We start from the raw sequence: 23,498 nt of genomic DNA, 5'->3' as shown, positions 1-23,498 counted from the left end.
ATCTCTCTGATCCTCAGTTTCCTTATCTGTATAATAGAGCTCAAAAAGTACTGACCTTTTTGGGATATTATGGCATTAAACATGTTGATATCTATGAAGCTCTGAAAACAATCTCTGGCATGTACAGAATAGTCAACACTATGAATAAATTAGTTAAATAAATTATTTAATAATAGTAGAAAAACAAAGTCATGAGAAAGAGAAAGGCAGCCCCCTAATATCCGAGAGAGCTACCTGGCATTCAGCCAGAACTTGTTCTCCTGTGGAACATGGTTTTGCTCAACATCAACATCAGACAAGGCCATTCAGTGACTCTGATGAATCACAACAAAGTAAGACCATTCCATCACCATGTCTGAACAGACAAAACGTGAACATTGTCCAAACCTGAAAATTCCAAACATCCCCTCTCCTAGCTAATATGAGCCACTTGCTTGTTGAATTTTTACATATTACAGCTTTATGCTATGCTGCATCCTTCAAGATCAAATGTATTAAAGAACCCAGTCAGAATTATGCCTGCTTCCTACCAACATCCAACCCAGAGCAGATTCTCTCTTCCTTCATACTCTTCCCCCAAATCACCCAACACCAGCCCAGATCCCAAGAAGGCCTTTTTAATGCCACTTACTGAGACACCCTCATAGTGCCCCATAGGTGCTTGCTCCCTCTCTGCAATGAGGAATAAACCCAGTTGTCAGCTTCAGATGTGTTTCTAGTGAGTTTGATTGGGGGGCATCTACAGCCACCTTATGTGAAAAATTCACAAGGAACTCTCTACGTCAGATTTTGAAACGTGTTTTTTAATTGTTTTTTTCCAGCAATTTTTATATATTTATTTATGGCTGTATTGGTCTTCATTGCTGCACGTGGGCTTTCTCTAGTTGCAGAGAGCAGGGCTTCTCTTCATTGCAGTACACGGGCTTCTCACTGCAGTGGCTTCTCTCGTTGCTGAGCACTGGCTCTAGGGCGCACTGGCTTCCGTAGTTATGGCTTATGGCACACAGACTTAGTTGCTCCATGGCAAGTGGGATCTTCCTGAACCAGGGTTATAACCCATGCCCCTGCATTAGCAGAAGGATTCTTAACCTCTGGACCATCAGGGAAGTCTTCCAAGAGTTTTTGAAGCATTGCCCTGGAAAGATTCCTAGGACAGGAGGGAGGAAAAAGTGAACACTTATTGAGTACATGCTATTGAAAGGTACTAGGTGAGATTCTTAAACCTGATTATTGTACTTAATCTTCAGCATAACCCTGGGCAGCGGATATTTGTTAATTACATTTTACAGCTACAGAGCCTGAGTGTCAGAGGGGCCAAATAACTTGCCCCAAAGTAAAGACAAGCTGATAAGTAGGCTAAATCCAGTGGTCAATATTTAGTCAGTAGCAAAGCTTAATTTCATCAGATCTCTAGGAAAAACATAGCAGAATGTTTGTGATCTAACTGGCACAGTTCAAAGATACCTCAGACTCGTTCCCCCACCCTGAAGAAGGAGTGGAAGTGCAAGTGGGACTGGGGAGACCTGAAGCATTCCATGCCGTCTTCCCCTCCCTGTGATAATTGCAGTTTCTTTTTGATTGGTTGAGAATGATGCATATGGGAGCCACAGCCCTTACACTCTTTCCCATGTCAGGGCTTCTTTAGGTTCTGTAGAGATTAGAGAAATCAAAGCCTGCGAATGTCCCAGGAAGGCTGAAGTGCCAGCCAGCCCATTTTCAGATCCTGGTGAGTGCAAACTCTGTGGAAGAGACTGACTCCCCTCTGCAGGAAATCCTCAGGACTTGGTAAATACCAAAGCACTTATATCATCCTATTTTTCCTTTGAATGGTTTCTGATCTTTGCAACTCTCAGAATTTAGCCAGGTACTGTTCCTCTCAATGCCATGACTTCTTGTCACATTGACTGTTTCATCTGACCTTTCCCCTGACACATGTCATGACAAACCTAGGGTATCTTAGAAAATAAATTGTGGGCTACTTAAAGGGTTCAGAAAGCAATTCTCAGTGAGGGTTTGAACCTTCGTTTGATTAAACACTGCCTCCTTCCTACTCAGTGCCCTAGGCAAAAGAAAACAATTCTCCTTCTCCTGTGACTTGCTCTGTCACAGGAGTCTAACATCTCTTTTCCCCCTGTACACCCACCTCAAATTTTATTCCTGAGGTCCCATTTGATATTTGCTGGGAGTATCAACCTGGTTAGAGGGAAAAGAAGTGAGTTGTAGTTTAAAGATCATAAAGAAGCAGATGATCCAAGGAAGAAGAGAGGACCTGCAGACTCCTTTGCAAAGGCACTAGGCAGATTGAGCAAGAATTTATTGGCAGTCACTGGCCAGACCACATGGCCCTATGAGTCCATCATTTGCTTCACACACACATGGCCCAGCCTAAGCAGGAGGCAAGGCAGAAAGGATTCTTTTATGATTCTGGCTTCCCTAAAACTCTCCACAAAAACAATAATGATAAAATTATATGCCAGACTGGCTGTTTATTGAATGGAGACCAGTCTATGGGCCAAGTGTGGCTCAGAGGGAGCTCTATGTGTCTTGCCAAGAAGGGGCAATGGGCCAAAGGAAGCATTCTCCCCAATCACTGTTCCAGTGAGAAGACCTATGTCTAATCCCCCAAATCAGGTCACCTCTCCTCATTCATTTTGCTGAACAGTTTAATGTGACAGGCACAAAAATGGAAAGGAAGTTGGACTGGCCAAGTATTTCTGAGCATTCACAGAGAGCTGGATCAACCTTAACGAGGCAAGAACAGCTGCATAATTTGTGGGCCCAGTGCGAACTGAAAATGTGGAATCTCTTATTCAGAAATCATTAAGACTTTCAAGATGGCAGCAGTAGAGCATTAAACCAAGTGTAAGGCCCATCTAAGCATGTCTATGAAACTGGCTGTGCCCAGAACCAAGGGATCCAGCGAGGTAGGAAGAATAAAGGGAGGCACAATGAAACACATCCTATTTTTGTATGTTAGGGAACATACCTGTCTTAGCCCACAGAGGCAGATTTGATGGTAGATTTCAGGTACCATGACAGCCCAGGAAGATAATTATTTTAAGCCCCAGGGGAGCATGGGCTTCCAGATTCACTGTCATCTCAGTGTTTTCAGCAGCCAGGTGCCACTTCCTGCTACAGGTTACAGCTCACATCTCCTCTTCACGGGAAGAAAACTCTTGGTGTACAAAAGAAGAGAAAGAATATGGGAGCGGCAGAATGTGGCAGATCATTACTTTTCATGGTGAACTTTAGGACATGGAAGCTTAGATTTAGCATACAACAAGAACTTTAACAAGGTAAACTTCAGTTTTAAAGTGGTGGAATTGAGGACTTTATGAACTGGGGGAAGGGCAGAATTCTAATAATGTAATTTTATTCCACCCAAGGACAGTGTCCAACCCACTAATCTATTCTTCAAACCACTGCCTTATACAAATCTTCAGGAAATCTGTGACTGATTTTTGGATTATCTTGCAACTGATGTCTACATGGATGTTTTTAAAAGTTCTAGGGAGCTTAAAGTGCATTTTCCTTAGGATTGACCCATTTAGAGCTCGCAGTTGCTCCTTGTTATTTACACTTTGAAGAATGAATTTGCCAAACAAAAGCAAATTGCAATTCATCCCTTACTTGAAGTATTCTGATATTATTCAAAAGGTGGTGTTAGGCTTGAATTTGGAATAGAAAAGTGTTACATTGGAAATGATTATTTAACAGTGATCTGGTCCAGTGGTTACAAAAGGCTAGCTCTCTACGCTGATGTGACAGAACCATCTGTGAAGCTATTAGAAAAATATAAATTCCCTGAAATTTTCCCCAGAAATTTTTCAGTCATTAGCGTAGAGCTGGGCAATCTGTATTTCTATAAAACTATTGATTTTAATTTAGTAAATATTAGAAAGAAATCACATGAGCAGAAGTCTCACAAGTCATCAAACCAAGCACGAAGTAGGAATCAGCCTTTACAGCTCATACATAGATGGACCTGGGTCTGAGAGCCAAGAGTGAAAGTATCATCATACAAGACCCTTGAGGGCCTTCCCCAGTAGTCCAGTGGCTAAGACTCCACACTCCCAATGCAAAGAGCCCAGGTTGGATCCCTGGTCAGGAAACTATATCCCACATGCCCCAGTTAAAAAAGAAAAGATCCCGCACGTTGTGATGGAGATTCCAAATGCTGCAACTCAGACCCAGGGTTTTATTTGTTTTTAAATAAATAAATATATTAAAAAAAGCCAAGACCCTCTGAGCTGGCACAGGACTGTACACACACAGGCTCACACAACCAGGCAGGACTGTATACATCTGCAGTATGCAGATGTATTTATTTACAAAGGAAGATTTTGTGTCCAAGTTCTGATCATCGTTTAACTTCAAACTTGCTGTGTCATCTTCCCCATTCTTTCCAGCAGGAGCAGGGTGGTGTTCTGCCTGTCCGCCGTCTCTCCCCCAGCTAACTGGGAGAAGTCTTAGAAAATCCGAGCAGCCCTTGGAAAGGGAACCTCTTCATAAAGCCTTGTAATTTCAGGAGTTCCTTTTTTGACTGAAGGCATTTCCACAGGCTGGCTGGAGGATCTGGAGGCAGAACACCTCCAAGGTCCACAGACACAAACCCAGGGATCTCGTCCTCTCATGACATGGCCTCGGCCTTACCGTGGCATGTCCCCCCTATTTCCCTCCTTCCCTTTTCAGTATTTTATTTGATTCCTCTCCTTTCGTGTGAACAGCTGGTCCTCGTAAACCCCGGGCGGCTTGTAGTTGGTTTGTTACCATCACTCCACAAGGTGCTTCATTCGGTTCCAGCAGGCACATGGGTTTGGACATCCTCTTCCCATAGCTGTCAGTTCATTTCTCTGGGCTGTAGCTGGAGTGGCCACTGTTCGGGATTTGGTTTCCCTTTTTGCTGCTGAAAGTATATCTGTGTCACTGCCTGTGGTGGGTATTGGGATGATTCCTCTCTTTAGTAGATTGTTAAAATCAATTTCCCAGAGCATCCTTAAGAGGTCAAGGTCTAATGTCTGCTAATAAAGAACGGCTCTGAACAAAGTGGCCTGGATTAGCCTTGCAAGGTGAAAATGACAATGGGCCTGCCTCCAAAATGCTGTAATATTACATGCCAGCCTCTGCCTTGGAACCCTACAAGCCACCATCTTGAGAACATCAAAGGAAATATTTTTCACTTCTAGAGCATGCCAGCTCCTAGAGATACTGCCACACAAAATAAACTGTCCTCCAAGTGACTGAAATTGCTATTTCCCCTCAGTTGTAGGAAAGCATAAATAAATGGGACAGCATGAGATGGAGAAAGCAAAGGGAGAATTTGATACATTGAACACATGAGAGGCACACCCGATATTTCTCTGGGAGATTTATTCAACTTACTGCATCTTAAAGACGCTTGAAGGCTCATCCAAATTCTTTGTAGGCTGGTGCTCAGAGAAGGCAGTGGCAACCCACTCCAGGACTCTTTCCTGGAAACTCCCATGGATGGAGGAGCCTGGTAGGCTACAGCCCATGGGGTCGCGAAGAGTTGGACATGACTGAGCGACTCCACTTTCACTTTTCACTTTCATGTATTGGAGAAGGAAATGGCAACCCACTCCAGTATTCTCACCTGGAGAATCCCAGGGACAGAGGAGCCTGGTAGGCTGCCGTCTATGGGGTCTCACCGAGTGGGACATGACTGAAGCGACTTAGCAGCAGCAGCAGCTGCTGCTAAAACATGGGACAGCACTCAATAATTCCACGTGTATCTTTTTAAATACATTTTTAAGCTTTCTGTTACCAAAAAAAAAAACAAAAACTTATAATTGAGTCCTCTAAGAGTGATCTGTGGATAGGTATGCATTTGAGAACTGTTTATTCCTGGTCTACAATAAGTACAGGAAATGAGGATAAGCATTTGGAAGTGTTTATAGTAACTTTATACTGCCACACTGCTTTTACTGTATTTTACAGCTGCATTAGTCACATGAATTCATTTTTTCAAATAAATTTTTAAAACTAGCTTTTTAATCACGTATAGTTTGGGAAATAATGGAATAACACCTGTGTTTGCTACAGTCTGTCCATAGACTTCTCCAGGCCAGAATACTGGAGTAGGTAGTTATTCCCTTCTCCAGGGGATCTTCCAGACCCAGGGATTGAACCCCAGTCTCCTGCATTGCAGGCAGATCCTTTACCGTCTGAGCCACCGGGGAAGCCCCATGTTTGCATAACCTAGATTTTTTTCTAACAAACTAGCATAAGTACAGAATCCTTCATAGAGAAATACTGTATGAAAAGACATAAAACTATGCACTTAAGATTTGCTTTTAAATTATCTCTTTAACTTTCTAACTGGCTTCTCTATCTTGTTAGCTTATTATATTATTGCCTTGTAAGGGGTGTCACCAAGAAAGTAAGAGATCCATTTTTTCATATTCCTAATATTTCCTAATTCATGGATATTCCAAAATGTTTGTGTACATTAGGCTTTAAAAAATACAAGGGCAAGAAGTATAACCTTTATCATTCCTGGAATACTCTTTTCTAACTCAGTTATGTGTTCTCTGATATTTTTAACAAGTCTGTTCTTTAAAGACATCATTATAGTGGTGTGCCTTATTTAAAATTTATTTCATGAAGGTAAAAACTGTAACTTTCCTTAAAGCTACCCTGTTCTCATATTTTTGATGGAAAATTTTAAGGTAGTTTTACGTGTTCTCAAAAGATTTTAAATATATAAGAAAAGTAATAGAATGGAACTGCTCCCCTTGTTTAGAGATTTAATTCAGGTTTGTGAAACAGAAGGTGGCAGGCCTTTTCACTGTGGAGACTCGGCCCATAGGAAGAGTTTAAGTAGAGCAACCTCATTTGGCTGTTAAGTGTCAGTTAAAGACTCTGGCGAAGAGGGGGGAAAATAAAGGAAGTGTCACCCACCCACATCAACAGACTTGAAAAGCTGGAAAACTTGATTCACAGAGATTTTACATCATATTGCATCAGCAGTTTGGACAAAGAGTCAGTAGTCCTTCAGTGAAAAGTTTGTTTGAATATAAACTGTTTTCTAGATGTTTTGCTAAAGTCTTGTAATGTCCAATTCCCACAACCTCTCTATGAGGGATTAAGAAGCACTGAACACAATGAGTTCAGAGTCATTTGTTTTCTCTGGCCTTGAAAAAAAGGAAGGGGGCACACACACACACCAAATTATTGATCTACTCTATTTTTCCTCTTGTAGTTCATCCAAACATTCTATTATGAAGTTGAAACATTTCAGTTACTGTAATTTTTTCCTAAAGATTCTGGTTCCCACACTGAAATTCTGCCTCCACAGTCAGATTCAGAATCCAGTTCCCAAAATCTGTTCCAAAACATTCGTGGCATAACCCTTGAGAAAGGGAACTTCAAGCTCCACTTGTCTCCCTGAAGAATGAGTCAGAGTATTTTTTAAAAGCAACAAAAATGTGAAATCCCTTGATGAAGTGTTTTTGAAGTGTCCTGACCACATCTGTAGAAATGGTCAGATATTATCTAACTCAGTTCACTTTTTAAAGTGGAAAACAAGTAAACTTAGCACGAATCCAGGCAAATGATTCCTTCTGAAAGAAAAGAAAAGCTCATTGTATACACACAAAGGAACTTGGTGTTAAACCCTGGGGTAGTGGCGAGCCCAAAGGAAGGAGCGTGAAAGAAATTGGTGAAAACCAGGGTATAGGATTGAGGTGACTTACAGGGGCAAAATGCCATCTGGAAGTAATGAGAAACTCAGGGAACATGACAATTAGGCACAAAGTTTATGACGATTAGAATTCGCTGCATATCCTTTCCACACATTCAGAGAGTTCTGTTATCAATGTTCTGATGAGTCAGAGATTTAAGAGAATCAACATAAAGAGCCATCAAATACAGTACAGGTTTCTGTACAAAGTGTAAAACCCTCTACCTTCACCTTGAGGGTTCTGACTTCAGTCTTAATAATTCTGGAGGCAGATCCCTGAGACTGGAGTTCACAGTCCTCATGACACGTTCTGGCGCAGGAAATGGGCTTCCCCTCCTGATGCAGAAGGCAGATGAACACAGTGAAGATGGCTGATGGGCAAAGAAGTCACCCATGCAATGAAAGGAACACCCAGCTTGTAGTAATGAGCTGCTGCTGCTTCACTGCTCACTGCGTGTCACATGTTATGTGCGATGATTTACACAGGGCCCCTCCTTACCTTTTCAACCATTCTAGAAGGTAGGTATGATTTCCATTTTATGGGGTGAGGACTCTGAGGCAAAGAGGGATTCTCCTGAGATCAAAAGATAAGATCCAAATGCATGTTTGTCAAAGTATAAAGTCCAACCTCTTCACCACTCAGCCAAACTACCTGAAAGTTATCTGAATGGCTGTTTGAGGTCAGAAATAGAAGTGACTTACCAGGTAATGGAACAGGATTCTAAGAGAAAAAACAGAATCATGGCCTCTGGCAATGACTGGAATTATATTGTGTTGAAAAAACTTCAGTATGGTATCAAAATTAGCTTAAATGTACACTAACATAATTGAATATATTTAATTAGTAAGTACTGGCCTGGCATGCTGCAGTCCATGGCGTCGCACCAACTCTTTGCAACCCCTTAGACTGTAGCCTGCCAAGCTCCTCTCTCCATGGAATTCTCCAGGCAAAAATATACAGGAGTGAGTTGCCATTCCCTTCTCTAGGGGATCCCAGCCCAGAGATGGAACCCAAGTCTCCTGCACTACAGGCGTTTTCTTTACTGTCTGAGCCACCAGGGAAGCCCCAAATCCTGTCCAGGGACAGGACAAATCCTAAGCCAATTTAATAGTGTATACCAAGATTTATATAACCAGGAGAATGAAATACCCTTGGAGACAGTCATCCAAGGAGACTCCATTTATTCCATTGTTCAGTATCTTTGGGAGGTCTGTTTTTTTTTTTAAACACCTATACTTCTTATGCTGTACAATATATCCTGCAGATTATTTTATACATAACAGTTTGTACCTCTTAATCCCCTATCCCCCCCTTCCCTCTCTCTACTGGTAACCACTAGTTTGCTCTCTATACGTGTGGTTCTGCTTCTTTTTTGTTTTATTCACTAGTTTGGTGTATTTTTAGATTCCACATATAAGTGATGTCATACAGTATTTGTTTTTCTCTGACTTATTTCACTTAGCATAATACCTTCCAAGTCCATTCATGTTGGAAATGGCAAAATATTCTTTTTTTTATGGCTGAGTAGTATTATATTGTGTATATATACTACATCTTTATCCATTCATCTGTTGATGGACACTTAGATTGCTTCCATATCTTGGCAGTTACAAATAATGCTGCCATAAACACTGGGGTTCATGTATCTTTTTTAATTACTATTTTTGGGTTTGGGGGATATATACCCAGGAATGGAATTTCTGGATTATTTTGGAGTTTTATTTTTAGTTTTTAAAGAATCTTCTGTACCGCTGTACAATGGCTGCACGAATTTGCATTCCCACCACCAAGGTACAAGAGTTCCCTTTTCCCCATATCCTTGCCACCACATTTATTATTTGATGTTAGCTATTATGACAGGTATGAGGTGATATCTCATTGTGGTTTTGATTTGCATTTTCCTCATGATTAACAATGGAGAAGGCAGTGGCACCCCACTCCAGTACTCTTGCCTGGAAAATCCCATGGATGGAGGAGCCTGGTGGGCTGCAGTCCATGGGGTCGTGAAGAGTCGGACACGACTGAGCGACTTCACTTTCACTTTTCACTTTCATGCATTGGAGAAGGAAATGGCAACCCACTCCAGTGTTCTTGCCTGGAGAACCCCAGGGACGGGGGAGCCTGGTGGGCTGCTGTCTATGGGGTCGCACAGAGTTGGACACAACTGAAGCGACTTAGCCACATGATTAACAATATTGAGCATCTTTTCATGTGTCTGTTGGCCATTTGCATATCCTCTTTGGAAAAATATCTATTTAGCTCTTCTGCTCATTTTTTAATTGGATTATTTGTTTTTTGATGTTGAGTTGTATGATCTGTTTATGTATTTTGGATTTTAACTCCTTTCCAGTCATATCAATTGCAAATATTTTCTCCCATTCAGTTTGTTCCCTTTTCATTCTATTGATGGTTTCCTTTGCTGTATTTAGGTCCCATATGTTTACTTTTGCTTTTATTTCTTTTTGCCTCAGGAGACAGATCCAAAAAAATATTGGTACAATTAATGTCAAACAGTATTCTGCCTGTGTTTTCCTCTAGAAGTTTTATGGTTTCCAGTCTTACATTTAGGTTAATCCAGATTTAGTTTATTTCTCTATATGATGTTAGAGAATGTTCTCATTTCATTCTTTTATATGCAGTTGTCCAGTTTTTGCAGCACCACTTATTGAGGAGACTGCCATAGACTAATTGACCAAAAGTGCATGGGTTTATTTCTGGGCTCTCTATTCCGTTTCATTGATCTGTGTGTCTGTTTTTTGTGCCAGTGCCATACTGTTTTTATTACTGTACCTTTGTAATATAGTTCAAAGTCAGCATGATTCCTTCAGCTATATTTTTCTTTCTCAAGATTGTTTTGGCTATTCAGAGTCTTTTCTGTTTCCATACAAATTTTTTAAATTATTTGTTTTAGTTCTGTGAAAAATGCTACTGGTAATTTGATAGGGATTGCACAGCATAGGTAGATTGCCGTGAGTAGTATGGTCATTTTAACAATATTAGTTCTTTCAATTCAAGAACACAGTATATCTTTCCATCTGTGCTGTCTTCAGTTTCTTTCTTCAGTGTCTTATAGTTTTCTGAGTACAGGTCTCTTACCTCTGGTAGGTTTATTCCTAGGCATTTTATTCTTTATGATACAGTGGTAAATGGGATTGTTTAACTAGATGCTTATTACTGAATAAAAATGCAGGATTTCTGTATAATAATTTTATATCTTGCAAATTAATTTTGTATCTTACTGAATTTATTGATGAGCTCTAGTAGTTTTCTGGTAGTGTCTTTTAGGACTTTTTAAAGTATAATATCATGTCATCTGCAAACAGTTACAGTTTTACTTCTTACTTTTAAATTTGGATTCATTTTATTTTTTCTTGTCTTTTATTGTAGCTAGGACTTCCAGTACTATATTGAATAAAAGTGGCAAGTGTGGGCATACTTGTCTTGCTCCTAATCTTAGAGGAAATTTTTTTCAGCTTTTCATTATTGAGATAATGTTAGCTGTGGGTCTGTCATGTATGGACTTTATTACATTGCCCACTTTCTGGAGAGTCATTATCATAAATGGGTATTGAATTTCATCCAAAGCTTTTTCTGCATCTCTTAGGTGGTCATATGATTTTTATTCTTCAGTTTGTTGGTATGGTATATCACACTGATTGATTTGCAGATATTGAGAAATCCTTGCATCCCTGGGATAAATCCTAGTTGATCATAGTATATGATCCTTTTAATTGTTTTTATTGCTGGATTTGGTTTGTTAATATTTTGTTGAGTTTTGCATCTATGTTCATCACTGATATTGGCCTGTAATTTTTTTTTTTTTTTTTGAGATATCTTCTGCTTTAGGTATCAGGGTGATGATGGCTTCATAGAAAGAGTTTGGAAGTGTTCCTTCCTTGGAAATTTTTGAAATCGCTTGAGAAGTATAGATATTAATTCTTCTCTAAATGTTTGAAGCAACAGTTAGAACTGGACATGGAACAACAGACTGGTTCCAAATAGGAAAAGAAGTACGTCAAGGCTGTATATTGTCACCCTGCTTATTTAACTTATATGCAGAGTACATCATGAGAAACGCTGGACTGGAAGAAACACAAGCTGGAATCAAGATTGCCGGGAGAAATATCAATCACCTCAGATATGCAGATGACACCACCCTTATGGCAGAAAATGAAGAGGAACTCAAAAGCCTCTTGATGAAAGTGAAAGTGGAGAGTGAAAAAGTTGGCTTAAAGCTCAACATTCAGAAAATGAAGATCATGGCATCCGGTCCCATCACTTCATGGGAAATAGATGGGGAAACAGTGGTAACAGTGGCAGACTTTATTTTTGGGGGCTCCAAAATCACTGCAGATAATGACTGCAGCCATGAAATAAAAGACACTCCTTGGAAGGAAAGTTATGACCAACCTAGATAGCATATTCAAAAGCAGAGACATCACTTTGCCAACAAAGGTCCATCTAGTCAAGGCTGTGGTTTTTCCTATGGTCATGTATGGATGTGAGAGTTGGACTGTGAAGAAGGCTGAGTGCTGAAGAATTGATGCTTTTGAACTGTGGTGTTGGATAAGACTCTTAAGAGTCCCTTGGACTGCAAGGAGATCCAACCAGGCCATTCTGAAGGAGATCAGCCCTGGGATTTCTTTGGAAGGAATGATGCTAAAGCTGAAACTCCAGTACTTTGGCCACCTCATGCGAAGAGTTGACTCATTGGAAAAGACTCTGATGCTGGGAGGGATTGGGGGCAGGAGGAGAAGGGGATGACAGAGGGCGAGATGGCTGGATGGCATCACTGACTCGATGGACGTGAGTCTGAGTGAACTCCAGGAGTTGGTGATGGACAGGAAGGCCTGGTGTGCTGCGATTCATGGGGTCTCAAAGAGTTGGACAGGACTGAGCGACTGAACTGAACTGAAATGTTTGGTAGAATTTACCTGTGAAGTCATCCAGTCCTAGAATTTTGTTTTTTGGGAGTTTGTAAATTACTGATTCAATTTCATTACTGATAATTTGTCTGTTCATATTTTCTATGTCTTCTGGTTCAGTTTTTGGAGATTGTATGTTTCTAACAATTTGTCCATTTCTCTTATGTTGTGTCTTTTGTTGGCATTTAGTTGTTCATAGTAGTCTCTTACAATTATTGTATTTCATGGTATCAGTTGTACCTTCTTTTTCATTTCTGATTTTATTGATTTAGGCCTTCTTCATCTTTTTTTCTAGATGAATCTTGTTAAAAATATATTAGTTTTACTTTTCCAAAGAGTCAGCTTTCAGTTTCATTGATCTATTATTTTTTAGTTTTTATTTTGTTTCTGCTCTGAGCTTTATGATTTCTTTCCTTCTACTAACTTTGAGTTTTGTTTGTTGTTCTATTTGCTTTAGGTATAAGTTTTGTTTATTTATTTAAGGCTTTTCTGATTTCTGGAGGTAACCTGGTATTGCTAATATACCTCCCTCATAGAACTGTTTTTTCTGTCCTGTAGGTTTTGGGTCACCATGTTTTCATTTCTGTTTGTATGTATTTTTTAATTTCCTTTTTGATTTCTTCAGTAATCCATTGGTTGTGCAGTAGTATATTGTTCAGCCTTCTTGTGTTTGTGTTTTTTCATTTTTTTTTTTAAATCTTGTAGTTGCTTCTAAACTCTTAGGGTTGTGGTTGAAAAAAGTGCTTGATATTATTTTAGTCTTAATTTGCTGAGGTTTGCCTAGCATGTGATCTATCTTGGAGAATGTTCCGTGTACTCTTGAAAAGCGTATCCTGCTGCTTTTGAATGGAATGCTCTATAAATGCCAATTAAATCCATCTGGTCTAATGTGTTATTTAAAGCCAGTGTTTTCTTATGAATTTTCTGTCTGGATGATCTCTTCATTTATGTAAATGGGATGTTTAAACTCTCCTACTATTATTGTTTGGCTATCAGTTTCTCCTTTTATGTTTGTTAATAGTCCCTTATATATTGAGATGCTCCTGTGTTGGGTGTAAATATATTTACAATTGTGATGTTTTATTCTGGGGCTGACTCCCTGATGTGATCTTTGTTTCTTATGGGAGAAGGCAATGGCACCCCACTATTTTGTCTAATATAAGTATTGTTACTCTGACTTTCTTTTGATTTCCATTTGCATAAAATAACTTTCTCCATTCCCTTCCAGTTTGTGTGTTTCTCCAGATCTGAAGTGAGTCTCTTGTAGGCAGCGTATATACAGGTCTTGATTTTTTAATCCATTCAGCCATTTTGTGTCTTTTGATTTAAAGTCCATTAACATTTAACGTAATTATAGCTGTTATGTTCTTATTTTGTTACTTGTTTGTCAGCTACTTTGTAGATCATTTTTTCCCATTTCTTTTTTTCTTTTTCTTTTGTGATTTAATAGCTATTTTTAGTGTTGTGTTTGGAGTCCTTTTTCTTTTTTGTGTATACACCTACTATAGATTTTTCATTTGTGGTTACCATCAGGTTTATATATATATACAGGTTTTATAGTTTTTATATTATTGTTTTCAGTTGCTGATATGTTATTTTCAAATGCATTAAAAAGGCTGCATCTCTGCTTTCCTCCCCTCATTACTGCCACAAAAATTCCAAAATGAACAGTTCGTTGGAAAAGGCAAACATACCATAAAGTAGGAAATTATCCACACAAAAAACTAGTAGGAAGGTTTAAAAAACCAAAGTACTAAAATCATCTATATCCAGAATAAGCAGAGACAAGACAATTGAGAGTTCTTTGTTTGGAATTAACTTCTAACTATTGCTGTATTTTTCCAGTTTCATTGATATTTAATTGACATATATCACTGAATAAGTTTAAGATGTACCACATAATGGTTTAACTTTCATATATTGTGAAATGATTACTGCAATAAGTTTGTGTAGCAGCCATCATCTTTATATAGATACAATAAAAAGAAAAGGAGGAAAAAATTATTTTCTTGTAAAGAGACCTCTCAGAATTTACTCTTTTAACAACTTTATTATATAGCAGTGTTAACTATAGTTATCATGTTGTATATTATATTTCTAGTACTTCTTTATCTTATAACTGAAATTTTGTATCCTTTAACCATGTTTCTCCAGAATTCTTCCCTACCTGCTGCCTCTGACAATCATTAGTTCTTTTCTATGAGTTTTTTTTTAAAATTAGACTGTGAATGTAAGATCATACTACATTTGTTTTTGTTTGACTTATTTCACTTAAAGCCCTCAGGATCAATCTCTGTTTTTGAAAATGGCAGAATTCTCTCATTTTTATGAGAGAATAAAATGAATAATAATACTGAATAATATTCAGTTGAATAATACTCCATTGTATATATTTACCACAACTTCTTGATCCATTCATCCCTTGATGGACCCTTAGGTTGCTTTTGTACTTTGACAATTTGCAAATAATATTGCTACTGTGAACATGGGAGTATAGATACCTCTTAAAGTTTGTCTCTGTTTCCTTTGGATGTGTTTCCAGAAGTGGAATTGCTGGACTATATAATAGTTTTATTTGTAATATTTTGAGACTCCTCCATTCTGTTTTCCACAGTGGCTATACTAGTTTACAGTCCTACCAATAATGTACAAGGATTCCCATTTCTCCATATTCTTTCCACATTTATTTTATCTTGTCTTTTTTCATGATGGCCATTCTAATGGTCATGAGGTGACACGTCATTGTGGTTTTGATTCAGATTGGTTCAGTCACTCAGTTGTGTCCGACTCTTTGTGACCCCATGGACTGCAGCATGCCAGGCCTCCCTGTCCATCACCAACTCCCAGAGTCCACCCTAACCCGTGTCCATTGAGTCGGTGATGCCATCCAACCATCTCATCCTCTGTCGTCCCCTTCTCCTCCTGCCTTCAATCTTGCCTAGCATCAGGGTCTTTTCAAATGAGTCAGCTCTTCGCATCAGGTAGCCAAAGTACTGGAGTTTCAGCTTCAACATTAGTCCTTCCAATGAACACTCAGGACTGATCTCCTTTAGGATGGACTGGTTGGATCTCCTTGCAGTCCAAGGGACTCTCAAGAGTCTTCTCCAACACCACAGGTCAAAAGCATCAATTCTTCGGTGCTCAGCTTTCTTTATAGTCCCAACTCTCACATCCATACATGACTACTGGAAAAACCATACCCTTGACTAGATGGACCTTTGTTGGCAAAGTAATGTCTCTGCTTTTTAATATGCTGTCTAGGTTGGTCATAACTTTCCTTCCAAGGAGTACGTTTCTTTTAATTTCATGGCTGCAGTCACCATCTGCAGTGATTTTGGAGCCCAGAAAAATAAAATCTGCCACTGTTTCCACTGTTTACTCATCTAATTACCCTGAAGTGATGGGACCGGATGCCATGATCTTCGTTTTCTGAATGTTGAGCTTTGAGCCAACTTTTTCACTCTCCTCTTTCACTTTCATCAAGAGGCACTTTAGTTCTTCTTCACTTTCTGCCATAAGGGTGGTGTCATCTGCATATCTGAGGTTATTGATATTTCTCCTGGCAATCTTGATTCCAGCTTGTGCTTCCTCCAGCCCAGCATTTCGTATAATGTACTCTGCATATAAGTTAAATAAGCAGGGTGACAATATACAGCCTTGACGTATTCCTTTTCCTATTTGGAACAGTCTGTTGTTCCATGTCCAGTTCTAACTGTTGCTTCCTGACCTGCATACAGATTTTTCAAGAGGCAGGTCAGGTGATCTGGCATTCCCATCTCTTTCAGAATTTTCCACAGTTTGTTGTGATCCACAGAGTCAAAGACTTTGGCATAGTTAATAAAGCAGAAATAGATGTTTTTCTGGACCTCTATTTTTTCAACAATTGGCATTTCCCTAATGACTAGTGATGTTAAGCATCCTTTCATGTATTTGTTGGCTATTTCTAAATCTTCTTTGGAAAAATGTCTATTTGTGTTTTTTCCCTATTTTAATTTTTTCTTTGCTATTGAGTTTTATGAGTTCTTTATATATTTTAGATATTAACTCCTTATCAGATATATGGATTACAGATACTTTTTCTCATTTCTAGGTGATCTTTTCACTTCGTTGTTACTTTTGCTGTGCAGAAGCATTTTGGTTTCATATAGTCCCACTTTTTAATTTTTGCTTTTGTTGCTTAGGTTCTAGGAATCATACCAAAAATTTATTGCCAAGACCTATGTCAAGGAGCTTTTTTCCCATATTTTCTTCTGGTAGTTTTACTGTTAGCTTCAGTTCTTACCTTTAAGTCCTAGTCCATATTTAGTTTATTTTTGTGAGTGGTGTAAGACAGAGATCTAGTTATACTCTTCTACATGTGTCCAGTTTACTGAATACATTGATTAAGCATAATAGCTTTGCGAGTTCTTTAGGATATTCTACATATAAAATCATACCATCTGCAGAAAGAGACCATTTTAACTTGTTTTCAAATTTTGATGACTTCCCTGGTAGCTCAGATGCTTAAGAATCTCCCTGCAATGCAGGAGACCCAGTTTCAATCTCTGGGTCAGGAAGACTCCCTGGAGAAAGTTTTGACTACCCACTTTAGTATTCTTGGCTGGAAAAACCCATGGACAGAGGAGCCTGGTAGGCTACAAAGAATTGGACATGTAGAATTGTGTCCAACTCTTTGTAGGAGCTGCGAAGAGTCAGACACAACTGAGCAACTAACACTTTGAACACTTCTTTTTCTTGCCTGATGTTCTAGCTAGAATTCCCAGTACTGTGTTGAATGGAGTGGTGAAGGTTGGGCACCCTTATCTTATTTCTGATCTTAGAGGAAATGCTTTTAATCTTTCTCCATTGAGCATAATATATTAGCTGTGGGCTTATCACATGTGGGCTTTATGTTGAGATACATTTCTTTAATACCTAATTTGTTAACTTTGTATCATTAAAAGATGTTGATTTTTCAAATGCTTTTTCTGCATCTGTTGAGATCATAATTTTTTCCCTTTTGTTTTATTAATGTGATATATCATATTCATCGATTTGTGTCTTTTGAATCATTCTCACATCCAGGGATAAATTCCATTGACCATGGCGAATGATAGTTTAGTGTCCTGCTGAATTTGCTTTGCTTGTATATTATTGAGCATCTTTCCTTTTATATTGATAAGAGATATTGGGTCAGTAATTTTCTTTTCTGATAGTGCCCTTTTGTATTTTGGTTTCAGGTAACACTGGCCTTGTGAAATGAGTTTGGCCATGTTCCCTCCTCTTCAATATTTTGGAATAGTGTGACGAGGATAAGTATTAGCTCTTCTTGTGTTTGGTAGAGTTCCCCCTGTGAAGCCACCTGGTCCTAGACTTTTGTTTTGGACAGGGATGGGGGAAGAGTTTTTTGACTACCAATTCAGTTTCATTGCTAGTGATTACTCTGTTCAGATTTTGTCTTTCTTTCCGATTCAGTCTTCAAATATTTTATGTTTCTAGGAATTTGTTCATTTGTCCTAGGTTACCCACTCTTTTGGCATATAACTGCTCATAGTATTCCCTTATGATTGGGTTTCCCTGGTGGCTCAGATGTTAAAGAGTCTGCCTGCAGTGAGGGAAATGCAGGTTCAATTCCTGGGTCGGGACAATCCCCTGGAGCAGAAAATGGCAACCTGCTCCAGTATCCTTACCTGGAGAATTCCATGGACAAAGGAGCCTGGCAGGCTACATACAGTCCATGGAGTCACCAAGAGTTGGACTTGACTGACACTAACACTTTTTGATTGTTTATATTTCTATGATATAAATTGTTAAGTTCTCCTCTTTCATTTCTAATTTTATTTATTTGGGCCCTCTCTCTCCTTTTCTTGGTGAGTCTGGGTAAATATTTGTCTATTTTGTATATTATCTTTTAAAAACTAGTCCTTATTTCATTGAGCTTTTCTGTTTGTGTTTTAGTCTTTGTTTTATTAAGGGTGTTTGTGGAATTCTGTTCTTTCATTTGTAACATATCTTTTGTCTTCTCATTTCATTTGACCTCCTGTGTTTGTTTTTATGAATTAGGTGAAACAGTTATCCTCCCAGTATTGAAAACATGTCCTTGTGTTGGAGCATCCTTATACAGACTACATGTGTCTTGTGGCTTTGGCAGGAGGACTGGAGCTGAAGTGGTCATGGGCTGGCACTTTTCCCAGGGGATACCGGGGGATCCACCTTGGTGGGTAGGGGGTGGTAGCTGGGGCCAGAGCCTGGTGCAACCAGGGCTTCTCCCAGGTTACACCTTGATGAGGGTGAGAAACACTGAAGCCCAGCATGGACCAGGGCTTCTTCTATGGTATCCCAGGGGCTATGGCCTTGGTGGGTAGAAGGGACTGGAGTCTGCACTCAGAACAGGGCAGAAGGCATGCTGTCTTAAGCTGACTAGAGTGCCAGGTGCTTTTTAATCTGTTGACTCTATGCTGGAACTCAGAGCAAGTGACCAAGACCAAATCTTGGTTTTCTGTTATCTTCTGGCTGTCCTGGTTATAAGCCCCAATGGTATTTGGAATCAGTTAAGGGGGTTTATATTCCCAGTTCCAGTCCCCAGTGCTGAGGTACTCTATTTGAGGTTTGAACCCCTCACTTCTTCTGGAGGACTTCCAAGTTTGTGATTTCCCCTTCTGCTTGCAGGTCACACACTGGGGCTGTTGGTCCTGACTAGAATGCATCTCTGCCTCACTACCTGTCACAAAGATTTTTTCATATATCCTTAATTGTAGAAGAGGTGTTCTGCTAGTCTTCAGGTTGTTCTCAGATAAAATTCTTCTATATATGGTTTTAGATTCGGTGTGTCCTTGGGAGGAGTTGAGCTCAGAATGTTCCTACACTGTCATCTGCATTCTTTTCATTCTTTTTGCTCCTGTGACTAGATAATGTCCTATTTTCCACATTGCTGATTCTTCGTTCTGCATGGTCAAGTGGGTTTTTCAAGCTCTCTATTGAATTATCAATTTATTCTACTTTTCAGATCTAGAATTTCCATTTTGAGTATGTCTTTGTTTGCTGATGTTCACGTTGTTTGGTAGTAGTTTCTATTTCTTTGTTAAACTTAGTTTGTTCATGCATTTGCTATTGTCGTTCAGTCGCTCAGTCGTGTCCTACTCTTTGTAACATGGTGGACTCCAGCACATCAGACTTTCCTGTCCTTCATTATCTCCCAGAGTTTGCTCAAATTCATGTCCATTGAGTCGGTGATGCTATCTAACCATCTCATCCTCTGCACTCCCTTCTCCTTTTGCCTTCTATCTTTCCTAGGATCAGGGTCTTCTCCAGAATCAGCTCTTCACATCAGGTGGCCAGAGTATTGGAGCTGCAGCATCAGTCCTTCCAATGAATACTCAGGATTGATTTCTTTAGGATTGACTGGCTTGATTCTCTTGCAGTTCAAGGAACTCTCAAGAGTCTTCTCCAGCACCACAATTCAGAAGCATCAATTCTTTGGCACTCAGCCTTCTTTTGGGTCCAACTCTCACATCTGTATATGACTACTGGAAAAACCATAGCTTTGACTATATGGACCTTTGTTGGCAAAGTGATGTTTCTGCTTTTTAACACACTAAGTTCATCATAGCTTTCCTTCCAAGGAACAAGTATCTTTAATTTTCATGGCTGCAGTGACTGTCAGCAGTGATTTTGGAGCCCAAGAAAATAAAATCTGCCACTGCTTCCACTTTTCCCCCTTCTATTTGCCATAAAGTGATGCCATGATCTTAGTTTTTTGAATGATAAGTTTTAAGCCAACTTTTTCACTCTTTTCACCCTCATCAAGAGGCTCTTTAGTTCCTCATCACTTTCTGTGATTAGCGTGGAATTATCTGCATATCTGAGTTTGTTATTTCTCCCAGCAATCTTTATTCCAGCTTATGAGTCATCCAGCCTAGCATTTCGCATGACGCATTCTGCATATAGGTAAAGTGATCTGGTATTCCCATCTCTTTAAGGAATTTCCCCAGTTTGTTGTGATCCACACAATTAAAGGCTTTAGCATAGTCAACGAAGCAGATGTTTTTCTGGAACCCCTTTGCTTTCTCTATGATCCAGAGAATGTTGGCAATTTGATCTCTTGTTCCTCTGCCTTTTCTAAATACAACTTTATACATCTGGAAGTTCTCAGTTCACATACTGCTGAAAGCAAGCCTGAAGGTTTTTGAGCATAACCTTACTAGCATGTGAAATCAGCGCAATTGTCCAGTAGTTTGAACATTCTTTGGTACTGCCCTTTTTTGGGGTTGGAATGAAAACTGACCTTTCTAGTCCTGTGGCCATTGCTGAGTTTTCCAAATTTGCTGACATTTTGAGTGCTACACTTTAACAGCATCATCTTTTAGAATTTGAAATACCTCAGATGGAATTCCATCACCTCCACAAGACTTATTCATAGTAATGCTTCCTAAGGCCCACTTGACTTCACACTCCAGGATGTCTAGCTCTAGGTAAGTGACCACACCATCGTGGTTATCTGGGTCATTAAGACCTTTTTTGTATAGTTCTTCTGTGTATTCTTGCCACCTCTTCTTAATTTCTTCTACTTCTGTTAAGTTCTTACCATTTCTGTCTTTTATTGTGTCCATCCTTAGATTACTTTCCTAATTTCATTGAGTTGCCTGTGTATTTTTATAGTTCACTAAACTTTTTAAAAACAATTATTCTCAATTCTTTGCCTGATGTTTAACAGCTTTTCATTTATTAATTTCCTCGCATGGTGTCATATTTACGTAATGTTTTATGAGCCTTGATTTCTTACACTGGTTTATTTGCATAAGTGGTCTCCTTTTCCGTACTTTGCTGGTTCACCTTGGCAGAGATAGGTTTTCATTAGTTCAGTTGGATTTCTGGGCATGTTTATCGGTAAGGTCTTTGGGCAGGTGGGGAGCTGCTAAGGATCTATTTGGGGCAAGGCAACTGAGCTCTTGAGGTGGGAGTGAGGCCTGTGCCACTAGCTGAGAATAGCTGGATAGACTGCTGTTTGGTTCCCTGCACAAGGGATATAGGATAGGATGTGCTCCACATTTGCCTGGAATGCCTCCTCTGAGAACCTGAGTCAGGCAGACCTACACCCCACTCAGAGTTCCCTGGTCAGACTGTGCTACCTTCTTGGTTCTGCAGGTGATACTTATTAAATGATCATGACTGAGCTCTTTACTCGACAGTAGGTGGGGCTGTGAAGTAGCTTGCCTTGCAGGATTGCTGGACAGGATGCAGGCCATGGGTTTGGGGACCAAAATCTGGCAAAAGCGTACACTGATTATCTTGGTCAGGTGAGGCCACCAGTTTTGCTCTGCAGATGGGAAAAGCCATAGGTTGTGGCTCATGGGTTTTAAGCAACACTGTAAGCAGGACTATTGGAGGGGCTATGCATTGTGCTCTGGTTAGCTTCCCTGATCAGAAAGCCTGAAGGAGCTGAGAGTTTATTTCCCTTCCTCAATGCAGTGGGAGGAGCATCTCCAAGACAGTAAGTCTCTCTGTTTGTGGTACTGACTGAAGCCAATCCAGTTGGCCCAAGCTCCCTGGTCAAACAGGGCTGCTTGCTTTGCTCTTGAGGTCAGCTCTGCCCTTCCTCCTCTCAGGTTGAGTTAATCAGCCACTTCCAGGTGTTCTGCCAACCCTTCCTGCAGACGGGGTGGACAGTCACAATCTACAGAGGGTGGGGCAGACCAGGCTCCAGAGCTGGAAGATCTCCTCCTTTGAGGACCTGAATCAGCCAAACCTGCACCCCTCTGAGTTCCCTGGTCAGACTGTGCTACCTTCTTGGTTCTGCAGATGAGCAAAGCCGCTGCTTGGGACTACTACTTGGGCACGGCAGATAGGAACTCAGACTGCCAAGATCCAAGGGCTGGTTGTTGCAAGCCCCTCTTACTGGTATTTTATCCATGAATAGTTTTTAGGTCTTATTTTAGTTAGGGGAAGTGAAGGAGGAATGAACTGTCACCATCTTGGTGATACCATTCTCTATGACTGCATTCTCAGAGTATCCTCAGGGGTAGAAACCTCATGTTCTTTCAAGGTAAATCTGATTTCTAAATATGGCAGTCACCTGGAGTCAAATCTAAGAAGTGATGCATCATCATATAAAGCTGTACCATCACTTTTGATCACACACTCCTTTCAAGAATGTGATTAAACCTATGAAATGTAGACAGAGGAGGAAAGGAGGCTGTGAATAATATCATGCATTGAAAGCACAGCCTGTTTCTATGAGATGGGTACTTTCAATCATTTTGTCAAAAAGCTTGATTTCCAGACAGCACTCAAGTTCCCTTCAGTTCAGTTCAGTTCTTCAGTCGTCTCCGACTCTTTGCGACCCCATGAATTGCAGCACGCCAGGCCTCCCTGTCCATCACCAACTCCTGGAGTTCACTCAAACTCACGTCCATCGACTTGGTGATGCCATCCAGCCATCCCATCCTCTGTCGTCCCCTTCTCCTCCTGCCCCTAATCCCTCCCAGCATCAGAGTCTTTTCCAATAAGTCAACTCTTCGCATCAGGTGGCCAAAGTACTGGAGTTTCAGCTTTAGCATCATTCCTTCCAAAGAACACCCAGGACTGATCTCCTTTAGGATGGACTGGTTGGATCTCCTTGCAGTCCTAGGGACTCTCAAGAGTCTTCTCCAACACCACAGTTCAAAAGCATCAATGCATGGAGGCCTGTGGGGAAGGGTAGGTGTTTCATCCTTCAATCCCTCTTCAACAGTTCCATCTTTCTTCATTTCAAATGTAAGTTTGGTGAGGATAAGGGTTCATGTTTCATTTACTGCTGTTCCTAGAAGAGGGCCTGGCACTTAGCCCTCATTTAAGTATTTGTATAATGAAGAATACTTGAATATTGGGTTCACAGTAATATTTCAGTTATCAA

Source organism: Bos indicus x Bos taurus, chromosome 28 (assembly GCF_003369695.1).
Source record: "Bos indicus x Bos taurus breed Angus x Brahman F1 hybrid chromosome 28, Bos_hybrid_MaternalHap_v2.0, whole genome shotgun sequence".
Classification (NCBI taxonomy): Eukaryota; Metazoa; Chordata; class Mammalia; order Artiodactyla; family Bovidae; genus Bos; species Bos indicus x Bos taurus.
The sequence above is the reverse complement of the archived record's forward strand: the minus strand, read 5'-3'. Positions refer to the sequence as shown.